Below are 19,688 nucleotides of genomic sequence, written 5' to 3'. Positions count from 1 at the left end.
ACATAATTAAGAGAGAAAAATCATTCACCTTACGTAGTCCGATGCAAAATTTTGTATCTTCTCCATGCTCTAAACCCATTATCACTAAGTGCTCCCGCACAATGTCCAATGTCCAATGCTTGTTCACTTGGACGGTCTCAACAACACCACTCGACAATTTGATTGCAATATCAAATACCTCAATTGTAGCATCGGTGGATTGCAATGGAATCCATTCACCAAGCTTGAACATCCATCTTTCATAGAAGAACCGCACGTAAAGGGTGGAGCGTACCTTGATGAAATGGATAGCAATGCCGAAGCTTCCAACCTAACACCGAAAGCGATCTCCGTTGTGAAGTCCTTCAAGATACCCCCACTTCTCGCCAAGGATGGCTTCCAATGTATCGTAATGTAGATCTTTGCAAACATACATAGTGTTTGTATGATGGAAAGGCAAAGATCCGAATATGCTAGCGAAGACATGAGAAGGACAACACCATCCAAGCCCAACGGAACGCGAGGCTTTTCCAAATTTTAATGATGCTCTCACATCAGCTACAATCTTGGCTTTCAAAGACATTACAGTGAATGCATATGGCTTTGGCCACTCCATGCTACGCAAGGTTGTAGCTCTCCATAGCCTTGCTCATCTGTAGGTACAATGTACTTGTGGGTGTAGAAGAACACCCTTTGTCGTGCAAGGTTTGATGAAGTCGTGTTGGAAAAGAGCATATCCCCAAGACTTGCATGCATGGCTGTAAATGTTCTTGAAAGGCACGAGAGCGGTTGCTCCTCCACAAGGCTAGAAGGAAAAACATCTACATAGAAACAAAACAGTCCGTGAGATGTAAAAAGTCCAATTTTTTGTTACCATCGAAACCATTGAAGTGCAAGGGACATACAATTACAAGAAAAATCCCTTGGGTTGGTGATCCCTCGTAGACGCATGTGTCCAAACATGAAGACATGTTGAACGATTGCGACCGTACCCTTGTCTCTTACTTGCTTGAAGCCTATTAGTCTTCCCTTCCAATGGAGATCAACGTTTGTTCTTTCACGAACATGATGGGGACCGATTGCGGAAGGTTGCATGGAGACCCACGCACCTTCTTGAAAAACCTGAGGTTCCCATTGCTGCTCCTCATTCTTCGAGTTGTGGAGAACCATACTTTGAATGATGGGTTTGGGGCGTCTATTTTGACCATTGTTTGCCATGGATACTTAAGTGGGAGCTTGAAATTGCAATGGAGAGCTTGGGGAAGGAGGAGGGAGACAAAGTTTAGAGAGAGAGTGGGAGCTTAAAGTTGGAATGGAGAGCTTGAGGAAGGAGGAGTGTTTGGAGGTGATAACAACATACAAGTACCCACCTAGCCAAGGCGCCCGTTGGGTCAGCCGGCCAAAGTTTTGATGTGGTCACATTATTTTTCCGATGTTTAATACATCAAACCCTGTAAAATCCTAATGTCAATCGTCTATGTCGAGTCTGAGTCAAAGATGTAATTTTTTCAGTGATGTATGTAAAGGTCCATGAGAAGTTGGCCGCCGGCCACTTTAGAAATCCCTAGGTATATAATACACTAAGGTTAGTGGGAAAGAGAGATTATTTTTTGAAGAAAAGGGACTACTGCGTTACGTACAGAGAGCTACCTCTTTGCTCCAACTTGTAATCATCGCTTCTGTGGCTACGGTAATCCAAATTCAGTTTTGTTTCTTGCATTGTGTTCCTCTTACTCTGCTCTTTCATTCAAGTCTAAGCATTCAAGGTTCGGTGAAGGTTTCAAACGCATCCGTTTAGGCCTTAAAATCGATGTTTTGAGTGTTTATATGCGTATTTTATGTTGTTTTGACCCTAAGAGAGGTTTTAGGGACCTAAAAACGACCCTTTAGGATCATTCATTTACTGTTTTTGCGTACTGTGGGATGAACGATCGCGATCGTTGTACCTCTCCAAAATGCTGTGACAGTGATAGGATATGTTCCTGATAGTCTCCTATAGCTCCCCTTCAAGTTTTGTGCGATTCCGATATGATTTGCATGGTGAACGGGCGTGATGACTGTAGAGCTGTATAGAAGGACATAGGCAGATTACTTGGCTTTAGTGCGATTGATTTGCTTGTAGAGTTAGTAGTTGCATCTCTTCGAGTTCACTTCATTAGGATTGACACCCTAGTGAGTTTCCATGCCTCATCCGAGTCGCTTCCCCTGTATCAATAATTTTATGTTGATGCTTGAGAGCTATGCTATGGACGTCCGTCGCGGCGACCCGCAAACATTGGCGCCGTTGTCGGGGAATGAATCTTAGGTGATGAGTGACCGAGTGTGTATTCAGAGTTTTCTTATTGTTCCAAAAGATAATTTCCATTCCATTTACATTTCAGTGAAGCATCTAGACAGGGGTCTAGTGCTTAGTGGACTCTAGGGTCGGTGGACTGGCTACATCTACTCTTGAGAGATATAGGGACTTGTAAGTGAGGTTGCTTTAAGCATTTTTTCTCTTCAAATTTCTTTGTATTGATTGAGTACTGATCCATCATCCGTTTTTTATCCTGTTTGTTTTGTTTGATTCATTTTCGTATGTTCTTTCATTTTTGTACTTAGGAGTAGGATAAGTAAATCACATTCTAGTCAGATTTGGGATAAGAGTTAGAGTCGAGAAACCAGAAAACCATAACTTTGGCAAAAAGGCCATAAGACTCTGAAATATTGAAAATCTGACCAAACAGAGCTGAAATTGATTCAAATCACAAAGTGGTAGCACCAAACACTGGGAAACACTTGTCAGAGGGAGCAGACAAAATTTCATCAGATTTGGCCTCTGTACTACGATCGCGATCGGTGTACCTCAGTGCCAGAATTGGACAAGATTTGACATGTGCCTTCCTGATAAGATTCTAAACAAGTTTGTCTAAAGCAACCACACCCAAAAACATCAAAAATCAAGGAAATCAGGCCACTTGGGTAAAACTAGCCTGACAGACCCAGAAACTATAAAATCTTGACTTTTGGTGATCCAAATGCAAAAAGCCTTGGGGGATAGCCTTAAAACATCAGTGTCTACAAGCATGCCAAATTTGGTCTAACTTGGGCTCCAAACTACGATCGCGATCGGTGTACCTCAGTGCCAGATTTTGACCAGACTATACCCACACATACACCTAGGTTATATAAGATAGCAGGAGTTTTCAAAATTCAAAAAAGTGACCAAAATAGCCAAAAATATTAGACAGACAGAAAACCACTGCAACAGACCAAGATCTGGTGAAAACATGACTTTTTCTTGTCCAAATTCAAAAAGATTTGGGGAGTAGACTGTACACATCATTGTCTACCATATCCACAAGTTTCATCCAATTTGGGCTCAAACGTACGATCGCGATCGGTGTACCATACTGACATTTTGAGTTGAGACTTGGTGGGTAGGTAGCTGATAACTAGACAAACAACTTTCTCAAAAGAACCAGGGTCAAAAAACCAAAAGATAATTGTCAAATAGGGCAAACACTGATCACTGATCCTTCAGACCAAAATTTTGAGAAAATTCAAGTTTTTGTGATCCAAATGCAAAGTGGATTTGGGAATAGACTAATCATACCCATGTCTATCAACTCCTAAAATTTCATGCAAAAAGGAGCTGGAACTACGATCGCGATCGGTGTACTCCAGTGACATTTTGGACTGAAATTTTTTGAGCAGGTAGCTGACATCTAGTGCAACATATTTTCCAAAAGGAGCAAGGTCAAAAAAACAAAAGAAAGTGGTCAAAAGTCCCAGTTACACAATCAGGCCAATAACCGCAGAACCACCTGGGATTTGGGTTTTCATTGGTCAAAACATCTCCAAATTCAAAAATACAAAGACCCTTGGTATCAAGACATCAAGGGCTAGCTACTGTGCAAAAATCTTCCAAATCTGTGACATGGGGTCAACGATCGCGGTCGGTGTACCTCTACACAATGGGGGTATCTGACTTCATAAGTTTGTAGACCTACTTGAGTACATCCAAAATCTCAAGTTTGAGCTAAAAATACCCTCAGGAGGCCAAGATACAAGCACAAAAGTTCCTGTGTTCTGGTCCTGAGACTGTTTTGAGTGTTGTTTCAAGTGCAGTTCACTAAAAGTACTCTAACTTTTGATAGACAACTCCAAACTGAGTCAGGTATAGCTAGGAAGAAAGCTTGTGGGCAATAGCACACACCTAATTTTACTAGGTTTCCTAATTCCAAACTTTTAGGGTACCCAAAACCAAGTTTCCAGAGACCAAAAAAGTCACAAATTCCTGACTTTTTAGAGACTTGACCAGGAGGAAAAAGGGATTGTGTGCACTAAGCCAAGGTGTTCTTATCAAGGACCATCTTGAGAGTATTGAGTGAGGCTTAAACATGACAACTCATCCATCATTAGGGTTTCCCACTCAACTCAGAGCTATGCCACCTACACAAACAACCAGAAATACTGCAACACCTATAACAAGAGGGTTGAGACAAGACCATGAGGCTTATCAATCATATCAAGCCAAATCTCAAGGCAGGGCTCATGGATATTTGTCAAGTGATCATGTAGCTCACTGGAAGCCAAACCAATCAACTAAAATGTGGGAGTTTGAAAGAGAAAAAGTGGAAATTGTTTGGAGACTTAGAGGAGAAGCATCCTCTAATCAACAAACCCAACGTGATGTTCATCAAAACCAATGAAGCCACGAGAGTTCTAATGGATTACACTTATGATGGCCTTTATAGGTTACCTATTGGGGATCAAAACAACTTCTATAGATGTTTAAATTCCATCATTGAAGAGTTGACAGACTACAAGAACCTCTATGCCTTCACATAAACAGATGACCAGAGAGTGCAAGTTCTAATGGTAGATAAGTATGGACGAGAGTAGAAACTTATCAGCCCAATTGAACTAGAAAGATATACATACATGGGTACTCCAATATCAGCTTACTACTTTCAACCGAGTGTAAGCGTACCAAGGTTTTTGGAGATTGATTTTCAAGAAGCTAACATTGAAACTATGGAATCAAATGGACCTCAAACATCCAGAATAGCTATTCACGGGAGTGTAGCTCCTACCTCATTGAGTGGAACCAAGAGACCAACAATTAGACTTATAAATCCATCAACATTTCCAAAACATGCCTCCAAGGGGATTCCACCAGGATTTGCTCCAAGACGAGAAGAACGAACGAGGGATGTCTTTGTGAGAGACCCCAACACGCTAAGATACATGGTTGAACCAGAACCAACGAGACCATATCAATTGGCCAAATGTGTGAAGAAGAAGTATGATGGGTTAAGGGATCCATACGTACATGCATCCTTGTTCAAACAAGTGTTAAGAGCCGAACAAGTATTTTATTTTCATACATAGTATGAGGGATTTGGCTTAACCTTGGAAGGGATAGCATTGAATTGGTTCCAACCGTTGGACAAAAATGCCTTCTCAAACGTTGAACAACTGTTGCAAGAATTTTTTGTGGAGTTCTCTAAAAGGGGAATCAAGCATAACACAGTGTCCCAAATCTATGCATTCAAGCAAAAAGAAGATGAGAGAGCGAAGGAAGCATCGCTACGCTTCAAACAACATATAGAGAGATGTCCGGAACGCGAGTTACCATAGGATGAAAGATTATCAATTCTCTTCATAGAAGGTTTGAAAAATTAAACTCTCAAGAAAGATTTGCACTTAAAAGGATGTATTTCCTTTGAACAAGTCACGAGAGAAGAGTTATACCTAGTTGACAATTGTAAAGCCTATGGCGAGGAAATTGGTGATACAAAGATCACTATGGATAATGCTCCTTTAGCATCTAGTGAAACCAACACAAGGCAATTGGTTATGTCTCAATTAATGACCAACCTAGACCTAGATGAGCTAGCAGTGCAGGTAGCACAACGAATAAAATGGTGTGCCATTGAGCAAAAATGGACCAATCATGAGATGAGTGAGTGCTACTATAATCAAACCTACACGAGGGGGACTCTATTTGGACATCGAATAGAAAAACAAATGCCTTTACCAAATCATCCATTATTTCAAAATAGGGTTGTATCAAGGGCTTTAAAAAGAGCTGAGGTATCACAACCTAGGCTAGGGCAAGAACCTATGAGAAAACTCTATTCATTGAATGAGGACACTCTGATGTTCATAGCCAATCAAGAGTGTAGACCAGAGACCATTCTGGCTAAGCAAGAACAACCATCAATTGTGCCACCAGTGACTCAACAAGATGGACCATGCTACAAGTGTGGAGGTAATCATTGGGCCAAGAATTGTTCTCGTGTAGAGATAATTGGATATTTTTTGGAGTGTGCCATTACACACGTTGTTTCAAATTGTCCAAAACACCCAAACAAATAGGGGAAAACAACAATGAATGTTGTGGGAGTGTTACCCTCACCAAGTGGATCAGAGGCAGAACCCAAAATTCCTGTGAAGGTAGTGACGAGAGCCCAAGCAAAAGAAAATGCTGAGGGCCAAGCTAATGAGGAGAAAGATCAACAACCCAAACAAGGGGAAACAACTAGTGGGTCAGTGAGGACTGGGAGAAAATCCTGGAAAACCAAAAGAGACAGAATTAAAGCAAAAACAATTACAAATCAAACTGCACTACAAACAAAATTACAAGAGACAAAGGAGCAGTTAAAACAAGAACGGGAAAACAAAACGGTGGTGAGCGATAAGAAGCCAAGGAAGGCATCTTCCGGAGGATCTGTGTTGGTAGACAAAGTCCTAGAGCCATTAGATGCTGCATTGGAAGCATATGAGGCTAGATTGAAACCCAACCAAACCCTAGAATAACGAGGGATGAAATATCCTCATGCTGAGGTAGAGACTGAGAGGTTGAAAATGTGTAAGGAATTGGTAAAAACTGCACAGGCAATGATGGAGCATGAAGCACCAATTCCACCTCTAGGAACAAAACCAAAAAGTGTTGGATTTGAAATGCCTAAGGAAAAGGTTGTTGAAACATTAACTCAAAGAAACATTGAGCTAGAATCACAAAAGGATGTGCAAGCAAAGACTTCAACACAAGAAACCAACAACCTAGAAATTCAACTAGATGATCAAGTAGTGGCCAACACCACTAATGATGCAAGGTCAAGATCACAATTTATGGCACCTATCCCAGAGATAGATGAGCCATGGCCAAATGAATTGTGGAAAGCAATTAGAAGTGCAAAAGATGGAAGTGCGACATTCCAATCTGCACCCATAATTGAGGTCAATACAGGGAATGAAGTCTATAAGGGAGACATTCAATCTCTAAATGGAGATGAAGGGACGGAAGTTTCAATTGAAAGCAAACCAGAGTCCTTGAAGACCTTACCCTCATACATAGGAGAACATGAGGCAGGCTCAGAGACTAGAGTGGTGCCATCTCAGAGGAGAGCCATATCCAAGATGATGGATACAAAGAGTATGCAAGAGTTGATGTCAGCTCCAATACAGTGCACCATTACTCTATCTGAAGTGCTTAAGATTAGACCACATGTATGGGATGAAGTAGGCAACCATTTGGGGAAGATGGGATTAAAGATACCTCTTCAAGATCTACCCTCAAATGAACAATCAAACAAAACTCAACAAGAAAGTGCACACGCTAAACCTGTGCCAATAAACAAGGTGGGGGAATATTGCGAAGGAGAAGAAGGAAACACCACGTTACCTGTGGAATACAAAGGAGTTAAAAGATTGGCTATACTTGATAGTGGGGCTGGAGTAGCCATAGCCACAAAAAACATTTGGGAAAAATGGGGTAGACCAGCGCTTAGGAAAACTAAAATGAAGCTGCAACTTGCAAATGGATACACGGAAAAAGCTCTGGGTATCCTAGAGCAAATTATTGTGACTTCTTGTGTAATTGAATATGAACATACATTTGCATTAGTAGATTTTGGAAAAGGGAACAATTTTGATATCATTTTAGCAAGGCCTTTCATGCGTCAACTTAAGATGGTTCAAGATTGGGGCTATGACTATATCTACTTGAGACATAAAAAGATCACCACAAAAATAAGCATAAAAGACCATAGCTATAGAGATTTGAATAGAACTCCGTTAGAAGAAATTGACTCTTCTATAGTCAATGGGAAAGAGATACCTGCGTGGCTACAAACCAAACAAGAACTTTGGATGTGTGGTGCTTCGAAGTGTGGAAGCTCAATGAAGGAGGATTGCATCCTAGAAAGATCAATGGACGATGAAGCTTACATACCGGAACTATTTCCAGAGGAATTATTTGAGCCATTTGGATGGACTCAAATATTGGCAACCTTGGATGTGTGTGTAAATGAGCTAACTCCAACCAAGTTTTGTAATGAAGAAGGCTACGACCTAGTTTCATGTTTTATGTTGAAAGTGTTGAAGGAAGCTAATGAAGTTTGTGAGTGTAAAAGCAGAAAAAGTGAGACAGATAGCTACATCCTGGAGCATGAGGCAAAATTGAAAACGAAGGAAGCAGAGCAACCACAAGAATATGTCATTATTGACATACCTGAAGAAACAACAAAAACTGTTTCAAAGAAGCCGACTCCAGAAAAAGTGCAAATGAAAGTAGATGAAGGAGAAAAGCTTCCAAGTTCAACAGAAAATCTTCAACAAACGCAAGATCAAAAGAAGAACAGGGACAAGGAAGAAGATGGACTATCTCCTACGATGATCAAATTCAATTTATGCGGACAAACAGGGCTCAAGGTTACATGTTCGGCCACAATAGATCCAGAAGCAACAAAGAATCTAATGACTTATGGAACGTGGATCATGATGGGAAATCCACCAATCAATGAGCTAGAAGAAACAGTTTACACAAGTTCAAAAATGCCGATTCCTAGCTTTGGAGTGGCAGAAGTTGTACTCAAATTGAGTACCGGGGAGTATCAAGATGCTTTCCACATAATCAACTCCCATCATATCAAAGAGAGTCTGGTCCTGACAGAAAGCTGGAGGAACATCTTCTTTCGACAACAATCAAAAGCTTCAACAACAACAACGGTAAGACTCCATGAAACTTCTCAAATCTATGCAGGGGAGAAATCGCCAACCATCACGAAAAAAGGTAAAGCAAAGGTAAACATTGAAGTATATCAACCTCGCCAGACAACTTTACCTTCAACGAGCTTCCATCAAATTTCCCACGAAGCCTCTACATCAAGAGCCACACCATCAACAATGCAATGGAAACCAAAGAAAAAAGTCTATCAACCAAAGTTTCCATCACAAAAAAGAATCCAGAAGAAGCCGAAGAATGTCAAGCAGGTGTTGGTATCCAAAGAGCACATCCAAGTCAAAGACCCAGTTTGGATACATGAAACACGGGTTCAACCACAACAACAAAACGTGATAGGGTGGATAGCATCAAATGAGTCAATCACTGCTCAAGGCTACTTCCAAGGAAACACTAATGTTTGGGCCAAAAATCCTAAAGTAACAGCCTGGACCTACCCACCTCAATCAACGAGTTCTACAAGGAACAAGATGCGCTATCAATGGAATACAAAATACTCAGGCAAGCGAAAGAACACCAACAAAAGGCAAACAAAAAGACCTTCCAAGCGGGCAATGCGACAAGTTTGGGTACCAAAGTCACTCGCTAGTCAAATTACCCAACACAAACAGGTGAATCAGCGAATGATTCCAGTTAAGCTACTCGAAGAACAAGGATTTTATGAAGGTAACACACAAATATGGTTATCAAAAATTGTAGCTCAATCGGGAACAACGAAGATAAATCAAGCAACACAAGCTCCTACCCCAAAGCAAGCAATGACAACCAAAAGCCAACAGAAGCCAATTACAACCAAGGCTACTGCAATCTACAGATGGATACCTTGTCATCAATTACAAAATCAAGGCTTTTACAACGGAAATCATCAGGTTTGGATACCAAAGCTTAGTGTCCATCAAATTGTAGAAGAAGATAAAATGCCAAAGATGGTCACATAAGGATCAAAAAAGGGATGGGTTCCAAAATTGCTAGTGGAAACTCAATCACAGAGAACCCACACATCTCGACAATTGCTTCTCATGGAAATTAATGCAACGGCTACATCAAGCCCTATCAAAGTTGAAGGACTTGTTTTACAAAGAAGTATCAACATACAACAAGAAAGTCAAGAGGAGCCAAAATATGCCAACCTACTCGACAAAATGGTGGCCTCCAAAGACCAACACAATGATAGAGGCCTTAATCTCAAGAACTTCTGGCATTGGGTTTCAGGCCATGAATAGGTAAGTCCAAGTCGCCTTTAAAAATACATGGCATAAAAGTCAAGAGTCTGGCAGCTGAGCCACTAAATGAGAAAGGCATTAGTCAAGTAATATTCTCTGTGGTCTAAGAGTCTTAGCTATTCTAGGTACTGCTCAAGGTGGAGGAGTTGAGTATATTTATGTTGTGTTGCTCATGCTGGTATAGGTGAGCATAAGAGTCCAAGTCTATGTATTTTAAGTTTGGTTAAGTGAAAAAAGTCCAAAAGACACTCACGCACTACGCATAGTGAGGAATGAGTGGAGAAGCTTCTACATCGAAAACCCTTCTTGGAAACGTGCAAGCTATTGAGACGTCCTTTGATGTCACATGTTCTACATTTTTTCCTTGAAGCACCCATCAAATCCATCTTTTACACTACACGCTTTTGTTTAAAAACTTCTCATAAGCATATAGAGTGTCCCATAATTGGCACTTACATTAGGCACTCTTCCTTTGTTTCTACCAAGCACTCACCTTGCATGATAGGTACTTCGAGTCAAAATGCTCAACTCCAATAAGACCGTATACCAAAGGCACTTTTTTCCCACTGGGTGTTTTAAGACCCTAATCTAGACCTCATCATCAACTTCTTGTATATATTCCTTCTACATCAACAGTAAGGAAAGGGCTACCCAATCCATAAACAACAACTTGGAGCAAAAATAACAAGTCTCCATATGCTTATCAAGAGCATCTTTTATCTTCAAGGGTGAAAACCAAGCTCCATCCAACAATGGAAAGTCAAAGAATGGCCTACAACATCAAGCAATGAGAAATTTAGCAAGCGAGATATCCACAACAATAAAAAATAGCTCACACAGTGCTTCAAACTTGGTGACCTATTGCAAATAGCTCAAATCGCAGTGGAACTTGAATGAAAATCTATCATAAAGTCCACGCCACAAGGAGGATCAGTTCTACACGATCAAACACTTCAACATCCATCTTTACGGCAACTAAGATTGACAACCAAGAGGCGAATGCACAACAAAAAGAAACGTTGCCTTGATAATCAAAGCTCAAATCATGTATCAACAACATGACAGCTATGCATCACTCAAGGAAGGGGGGAGCGTCATCAACGACAACGGGCTTCCCAAGATGAAGACCAACATTGAAGACAAAGCTAAAGACAACCCTATGACAAGACTACACAAGGTCGTGTTAAGGGACGACACGAGCTAGGAAGGGGGAGTGTTTGGAGGTGATAACAACATACAAGTGCCCACCTAGCCAAGGCACCCGTTGGGTCAGCCGACCAAAGTTTTGATGTGGTCACATTATTTTTCCGATGTTTAATACATCAAACCCTATAAAAGACTAATGTTAATCGTCTATGTCGAGTCTGAGTCAAAGATGTAATTTTTCCAGTGATGTATGTAAAGGTCCATGAGAAGTTGGCCGCCGGCCACTTTAGAAAGCCCTAGGTATATAATACACTAAGGTTAGTGGGAAAGAGAGATTATTTTTTGAAGAGAAGGGACTACTGCGTTACGTACAGAGAGCTACCTCTTTGCTCCAACTTGTAATCATCGCTTCTGTGGCTACGGTAATCCAAATTCAGTTTTGTTTCTTGCATTGTGTTCCTCTTACTCTGCTCTTTCATTCAAGTGTAAGCATTCAAGATTCGGTGAAGGTTTCAAACGCATCCGTTTAGGCCTTAAATCACTGTTTTGAGTGTTTATATGCGTATTTTATGTTGTTTTGACCCTAGGAGAGGCTTTAGGGACCTAAAAACGACCCTTTAGGATCATTCGTTTACTGTTTTTGCGTACCGTGGGACGAACGATCGCGATCGTTGTACCTCTCTAGAATGCTGTTACAGTGATAGGATATGTTCCTGATAGTCCCTTGTAGCTCCCCTTCAAGTTTCGTGTGATTCCGATATGATTTGCATGGTGAACGGGCGTGATGACTGTAGAGCTGTGTAGAAGTAGGCAGATTACTTGGCTTTAGTGCGATCGATTTGCTTGTAGAGTTAGTAGTTGCATCTCTTTGAGTTCACTTTATTAGGATTGACACCCTAGTGAGTTTCCATGCCTCATTTGAGTCGCTTCCCCTGTATCGATAATTTTATGTTGATGTGTGAGAGCTATGCTATGGACGTCCGTCGCGGCGACCTGCAAACAAGGAGGGAGACAAAGTTTAGAGAGAGAGTGGGAGCTTAAAGTTGCAATGGAGAGCTTGAGGAAGGAGGAGGGAGACAGAGTGGGAGCTTAAAGTTGCAATGGAGAGCTTGAGGAAGGAGGAAGGTGTAAGAGTTTAGAGAGAGAATGGGAGCTTTGTGTTATGGAAAGGGGCTAGGGAGGAAGGGAGTCTTGGGAAAAAGGTTCTAGAGTGAGAAAATGACTTTTTGATCATAGGGTAGATTTGGGGGGAGTTTTGGATGGAATATTTTGAATTTAAGTTTTTTTTTTTTGAAATTTTAGGGTTTTTGCAAAAATGTATCTGTGGACCCACCACTTCCCCCCCCCCCCCCCCCCTTTTTGCCCCTCCCTCTTTTACCCATCCACCTCCCTCTAGGATACAAAGCAATAAATGAGTGGACAACCCTATTATTCTCTCTACTTTCTTAGGTTCTAGACTTATATACATTGCTCTATTCCTATTGGCTGGAGCCTAATTAACCTTAATCCTATATGGCCCAAGGAGAGTCCACATTTTTCCTAATGTTCTTGGATACAAGGAAGGTTAAACAACCAACCTTATCACAAATGGAGACTCCCTCGGTAAGTCTGATGGATCCTCCATATGCTGTTTCTCCTGGGGTCTCAGTGCAATCTAAGCCCACAAGTGATACCTTTACTTTTCCAAGTCTAGCTCATCTTTCCCTTGATGACACCACGGCTACCATGCCTACCCCGATGATGGGCATGCCAAGGAACACGCCATGGACCTCTTTTGCTAGTAAAGCACCACTACATGGTAGCTCAATGCCTGCAATAGTATCTATAAGTGTGTATCAATCATATACACCTAGAGGAAGAAATGGTTTGACCGTCATCTCAAGGACAAAGATATCAATGTTGGTGATAAAGTCCTTATGTATGGAGTGTGTAACGAGAAGAAAATTTTGAAATATACAGGAAAAGGACCATATAGAGTATGCAAAATCACCCTACAAGGTACCATTTGGCTTGAAACTCTTGATGGAGTAGAAACCATTGGATTCCTGAATGGGGATAAAAATTAAAAGATATTATGATCCTTTAAGCCAAGAGGAAATACGTGCCATCCATTAAAAAAAGGCAGCCAAGACACAAGCCGAGTTTATGAAGATACAAGTTCAAGCTGAGCCTAAGGAGCGACAAAAACATACAAGACACCAACGAGAGGAAAATTTGACACTTACACACATGTTGAAACATAGGACGATTGGTTAGACTCTGACGCACCTCTACGATACCTTATTGAGCTAAATAGCACCTATGGAAAAGTGCTATATAACTCTTTATTGGACACAGGTGCTAAGTATAATCTGTTATCATATGGGGTGTGGTGTCAATTAGGAAAGCCATCTCTATCTGAGAGTATTATATAAGTCAAGGGTGTCAACAAGAAAAAAACCACGGTTTTTGGAATCTCGCATACTTTTGTCAGTTATGACAACGGAGTTGTAGCTCAAGGCGTTTTGGTCATGCCTGTTGGAACTATGGAGGGTAATATAAACCTAGGATGCACGTAGATGATAGCCACCAAAAAATACACTATTGATTGGGGGACTGTGGATGTCACAACATAGAAACCAACTCTTAGCCCTTCCACTCAAGCCCTATAGTCCCTGAGATGTTTTCTCTTAAGGAAATAAAATAAGGTTGAACCATATGTCCCCATAGCCCCCAACCCTCTAGAGATTCAACTTATTTAGTTGAAATAAAGCTTGAGACACACAAGACCCATCCTAATATAACAAAAAAAACATACAAATGGGTCCCTACAGCTTCATTAGCGACCATTGCTAGTGCTGAAAAATCGGAGCTTGGTAAGAGACGTCCCACTCGCCCCAAGAAATGTAAAGAAACGTTAGCTTGGATTCCTAAAAAACTATTGTATGCCCAAGGCTACTATGAAGGAAATGATCAAATCAGGGTGCCAAAATGTAAATTGTGCTCTTACCTATCACCGGACCCATGTGAACCCAATCCTATAGCTCCAAAAAAAATTGAAGATCGTGGAAAGAAAAAATCACGGAATGCTACACACCCGCTCCAAAGCTAGTTTGGGTACCAAAGAAAGAACTATTTGTTCCACCTAGCTCACGAATAGGGAAGTCAAATGAAGCTTCTCGCTCTTCATGTAGTTCCTATACAAAAATAGAAGATTTGGCACAACCTCCACCTACCATTGTACATATCCATACAAACAAGAAAGAGTTTGCACCTCCTGTTGTAAGTTCACCACCTACAACAACGTTGCAAATAAAATCATGGGAGAGTACCTCACCACCCTTGCAACTAGATGAAATGCATAGGACGGTAAAAAACTATTGGTTAAAGACTTCACCCATAACAACTTGTAACAATTGGTTTCAAAAGGTGATGACATCATTCCAAAAGGTATGATCTACCCAAGGAAGGGGGGAGTGTTTGCTGACAGTCATCATTCACTCACTCCTCTCTCAACCTTCCTCCCTGAACTCTCAATCTCGCAATCTTAGGGAATGTATATATAAAGACTTATACACACAAAAAACAAGAATAAAAAAGTAGAAAAGCAAGAGTCACCAAAAAAAAACTGGAAACCTACAAGTTCTATACATAACACAAAATCATAAAAACACATTATGACACGACCCTTATAATATTTGCACTCTAACCATCATCTAAATGTGTATACAGATATGGCTAGTACGATAGAGTCATCCACTCCTACCTTGGGTGAGAGGTACCCTCTTTACTTTGCACAAGTGTTTCACATAGCCTACCTAGTGCTTGCATGTGAATGGGATTTGGTAGATACGCTAGCATGTGAGAGGAATTTCGAGGAGTTAGAATGGTTGATACGTCTCTTGACCACTACTGATTCATACGTAGTAGAGGATGTCTCTCCGATTGCACAAACTTACCCTCTTCACCAAGATGACTATAGACGTCTAGTGATGGTCTTAGTGAACATTTGTGCCTTTAATGATGAGGAAGACTTACATTATTACACGGATGGCACATATGGTCTCACTGATGATGAGTTTGTTTTTCTTGATGATGATGAGGATAGTGGTTTAGCCTTAGGGTTACCTCCCAACCTCTACAATATCATATTCCCTTGACTCTTTAGGGGGAGTGCAAATAATTAGGTTAAGGTTCCTTATGTTGTTTGATTGTTTTCAATAAGGGTTGGTGTCTCTTCCCACTGATGTGCCTCCTAGAGGTATTCTTTGTGTCTCCTAGTGTGCACAAGAATGTGTTGATGTTGTTAGGATTTGGACCTTCATGGAATCTTTCTCTCGTTCACTCTTCAAATCAAGCGCGATCATCAACACAAACAGGTGTTTCTTGACCATTAGCATTTTCCCTTGTCTTTGTTTTTGCATCCATGATTGTCTGCTTTAAATGTGATTGGTTCACAATATTCTGCACATTTTCTTAGATTAAACATTAGATTCTGTATAATTTTCTGTCATAAACCCTTGTTTAGGTTTCAGAATCAAGCAGTCTTACTAAGCTAGTTTGACCAAGTTAGGAGTTAGAGATCTTCTATTCATACCATGGGGAATTCCTCAATGGTTAATTTAGGTTCTTAATCCAATTTAGGAAGCATTGTGTGCAATGTACTGGGGCTTTCTAGTGGGCTTTCCGATCTTTAGCTTAAGTATTATAAAGGGAGTTTACTAGTGTGATGAGCTTGGGGAGGGTAACAATGTCAAAGTTACAAAATTAAAATGCTAAAAACGAAGAAAAAATAATAATCAAAAGTGCCACAATGTAAAATCTTAAGCTAGAAGAGAATCCCAACTTGATTTGGTACTTCACTCACATGTATCGCCTATGGTACTAGAGCCCTAGACGTTCCCAGTGTGGGCGCTTTTCCTTGAAAATAAAAAACCCAAGGTATACAAAATAAGCACACACATCAAAATTCAATCGATGTGAAAAGACTCTGGGGGTTCAAAGAAAAGGAAATAAGTCAGGCGATGATTTCATGAGCAATTCCTTTTATCGTAGCTTAGCTACAAGATCTTTTAGGTATAGCCTCTAGTCAGCCCTCAGACATGAAATACTTGGCTCTCGCAATTAAACAACTTAATTGACCAGATAAAATTGAGAAGCTTGCCCATGGTATTAATAGTTGACCTCTACTGCCTTTCGATCGTTAAGTTAGCAACCTCGGACTGGTTTAGTTTTTGAACTTTACAATTGTTTATGTGTTTGAGTATATTACACTTTAATGTTTATTTTTGACAAATTGTTTAATACTCCGTTTACAAATCAATTTGTCTACCTACAACTACATATGCTGTTTAATTGTATATGAGAATGGATTTACTATGCCAATTTTGGTTCATTTTGTAGTGATTGAAGAAGACAAAGGACATTCAATTTTGGCTGCTCTTCCACCACCTCAACGAATGGGCTTCATCTCAATAGCTTCCGAGGACGAAATCTACATAAAAAAGGGGGGCATGTTAACCCTCACGGACACCCTATCACCTTTGATGGATGCATGTTATTTATTTGATTGATTCATGGACCGGGCTTGTCGATCCAATAGGTGTGTAGGTGATCGCGCGATGAGAGGCACACCACTTATCTTAATTTTACAGTTTTTTTGCAACAACCGGCCACTGTGGGCACCCATGTGTGAATGGGCCAAACTCTTAGAAAAGGTCCATCTGACCTAAAAACCCTTATCTCTGAGGTGTAACAAATTGCATGTCTGTGTCTATAGTATGGGCATCCGGAGTTGGATCAACATTCAGGTTTGGCACCTCAACTGGTAATGTTACCACATATGGCATAAGACTGGAACCTGCAACTACACCACAGAAGTTGTAGCTTGTGCAATAAAAAAAAGTTTCTTACATTCTTAACAAACTCTATTAATCTTGATAGACATGGAGAATAGAAAACCAACCATTATGCACAGGCATCGAATTTGTAGATTTCGGAATACTCTGCTTACAGGAAGGGTTGGCACATTCTTTCTCTGACCCAACCCATCTAGCAAAACACAAAGCATGGTATGCATCGCCACATGCTAATGTATACACGCACACTACTTTGGAAGCGAAAACACCTAAACCACATGCAGCACATGCTCCTGGAATAGTCACTTTGGCTTGCTGATGAATCCCATGCTTGCCAGCTGTTGATCGTAGCAACATTGAGTCACCTCTCTTGACTTGATCCAGTAAGCTCTCACAAAATGTGACTTGAGCAGCACATGTAGCTTCTGATGTTGCCAACTCAATTAGTTCTTTCTGCACCACACTTGACAAGTAAATATTAGTCCATGTCAAAAAAGTACCAAGGATACACTCTAAGTAGCTATGAGAGTACTATAAACTCTACCAAGTAATGCAACAATATGTACAAAGTGCCTATGTGGGTACTCTTGGTTGTACCTTGAATTTGAACTACCATATAAAAATCTACCATATTACTTATCCTCACAAAGTACCTTTAATCCTAGTCTAATGGAGGACTTTGTGATTTCCACCACCACTAAGATTTGTGAACCACTAGTCAATAAACTTGCATTGGTACTTACAAAAAGTACCATGATCTACTCAATCACAGTCAAATGTTTGATTTTGATAGTTCTACCTATTTTCTACCATTTATATGCTCTATGAAGCACCAACAATACCTCATTGGTAACTACAAAAAGTACCATGGTGTATATAATAAAAATCACATGGTGGAATCTACGAGTTCTACCTCATTTTTACCATCCCTAGGCTTTGTGAAGCACACATACGGATCCATTGGTACTTACATAAAGTACCATGACATATTTAATCCTTGTTAAATGGCGGAGTTTGTGTAGTTCTATCTACTTGTGCCTTGTTAAGTACCAAAAAAACTCCATTGGGACTTGTGGAAAGTACCATGCAAAACATAATCAGAGTCAAGTGTTGAATCTTGAGAGTTTCACTTGTCAGGTAATATCCCAAAACTCTATGAACCACTTAAAAAGTTCACATGATACTTATGTTGCACTTAAAAACCTAAATGCAAGGTTTAGTTTTACATTGCATACCTCTATACGATCAACGTCGTCTCTAATCTTTGATTTTCTTGCATCAGTCCCTAGAGCTATCAATGCAGTTGAGAGAGCAATGATCTTTGCATCAATTACCATTAGCTCAGAATCAAATGCACCACATGCTCCTCCCTCCATGCTGTCTTTCAATGTTTGGAGCTCAGTCAATTGCCCTTGAAGCACTACTGCAGCTGAAGGTGTTCCCTCTATCTTCCACATGCTCTGACTTTTATCTTGTAGTTGCACTTGGGATGCATTTAGTGTGCTTTCCAATCTCTCCACTGTACTCTTTCTTGTAGCCAACATCTGCTCCACTTCCACCATGATTTGGAGACTAATAGAGCTACAATTCAAAAAGGAGTGAGGGCCCAAACTACAAGAAATAGAAGTTATCCCACCATGGTCAATGAGAGCCTTTGGAGTGGATTGTGTGGTCCGAGAGTCACATGCTGACCATTCTCATTGTAGTCAGTCCAGTTCTTGAGCTTTTTGTCCATCCCACCCGGGAGCTTCTTGCAATGATCTAGGACCTGTTCACCAACAACAGCCCATGCAACCTTCCACTGACCCGTTGGACTTTGCATGGCAGCTGGGCATCTCTCATATACAAACAAGGTTGAAAACTCGTGTGTGATTTCTTTGTTGGTTGGTATGGCTTGATGTGTTTTGTGAAACAATAACCTAAATTCTTCTGCATATTCGGACCGCACCATATGCAAGAAGATCCTGGCATCCTTATCCCTTTTCTTTGCCAGTCAATCCTCGTCTGACACATCCTCATCAAACAAATGTTGGTACAGCTTGCCTTCCAAACTTAGACCGTACTCTTGGTGTAGGTCATGTCGGGTAAAGCAGAATCAGGTATTCTTGGGATATTGAGCCTTCCAAGATGCTACTATTGAGCACAAAATTTAGTGGAAAGGGGATTAGTCAAAACACTTCCACCGCCATGTAAAACTATGCATTCAATGTAATAAAATTAATGAAATGTGGACATGGGAAACACAGTGGCAAACCTTTAACATCTAATTTTCTAACCAAAAAGTACTAATTTAACAGATTCATAGAAGGAAATGGGGGACTACCATTGCTCTTATCAGAGGCAAGAAAGGTGTCCTTTGACAACAAACTTGCACCACTCTTGGGCCATTTGCTACTGCTGGAATGCAAGCTGGTGGATGACACCTCAACCGGTGATTTGTTTGGTAAGGTGCCCTTTTGTGGTGGTGTCTTCATTTCTGGTATTCTAATT

This window comes from Adiantum capillus-veneris, chromosome 1, assembly GCF_014529385.1.
Source record: "Adiantum capillus-veneris isolate H3 chromosome 1, ASM1452938v2, whole genome shotgun sequence".
NCBI classification, from domain to species: Eukaryota; Viridiplantae; Streptophyta; class Polypodiopsida; order Polypodiales; family Pteridaceae; genus Adiantum; species Adiantum capillus-veneris.
The sequence above is the reverse complement of the archived record's forward strand: the minus strand, read 5'-3'. Positions refer to the sequence as shown.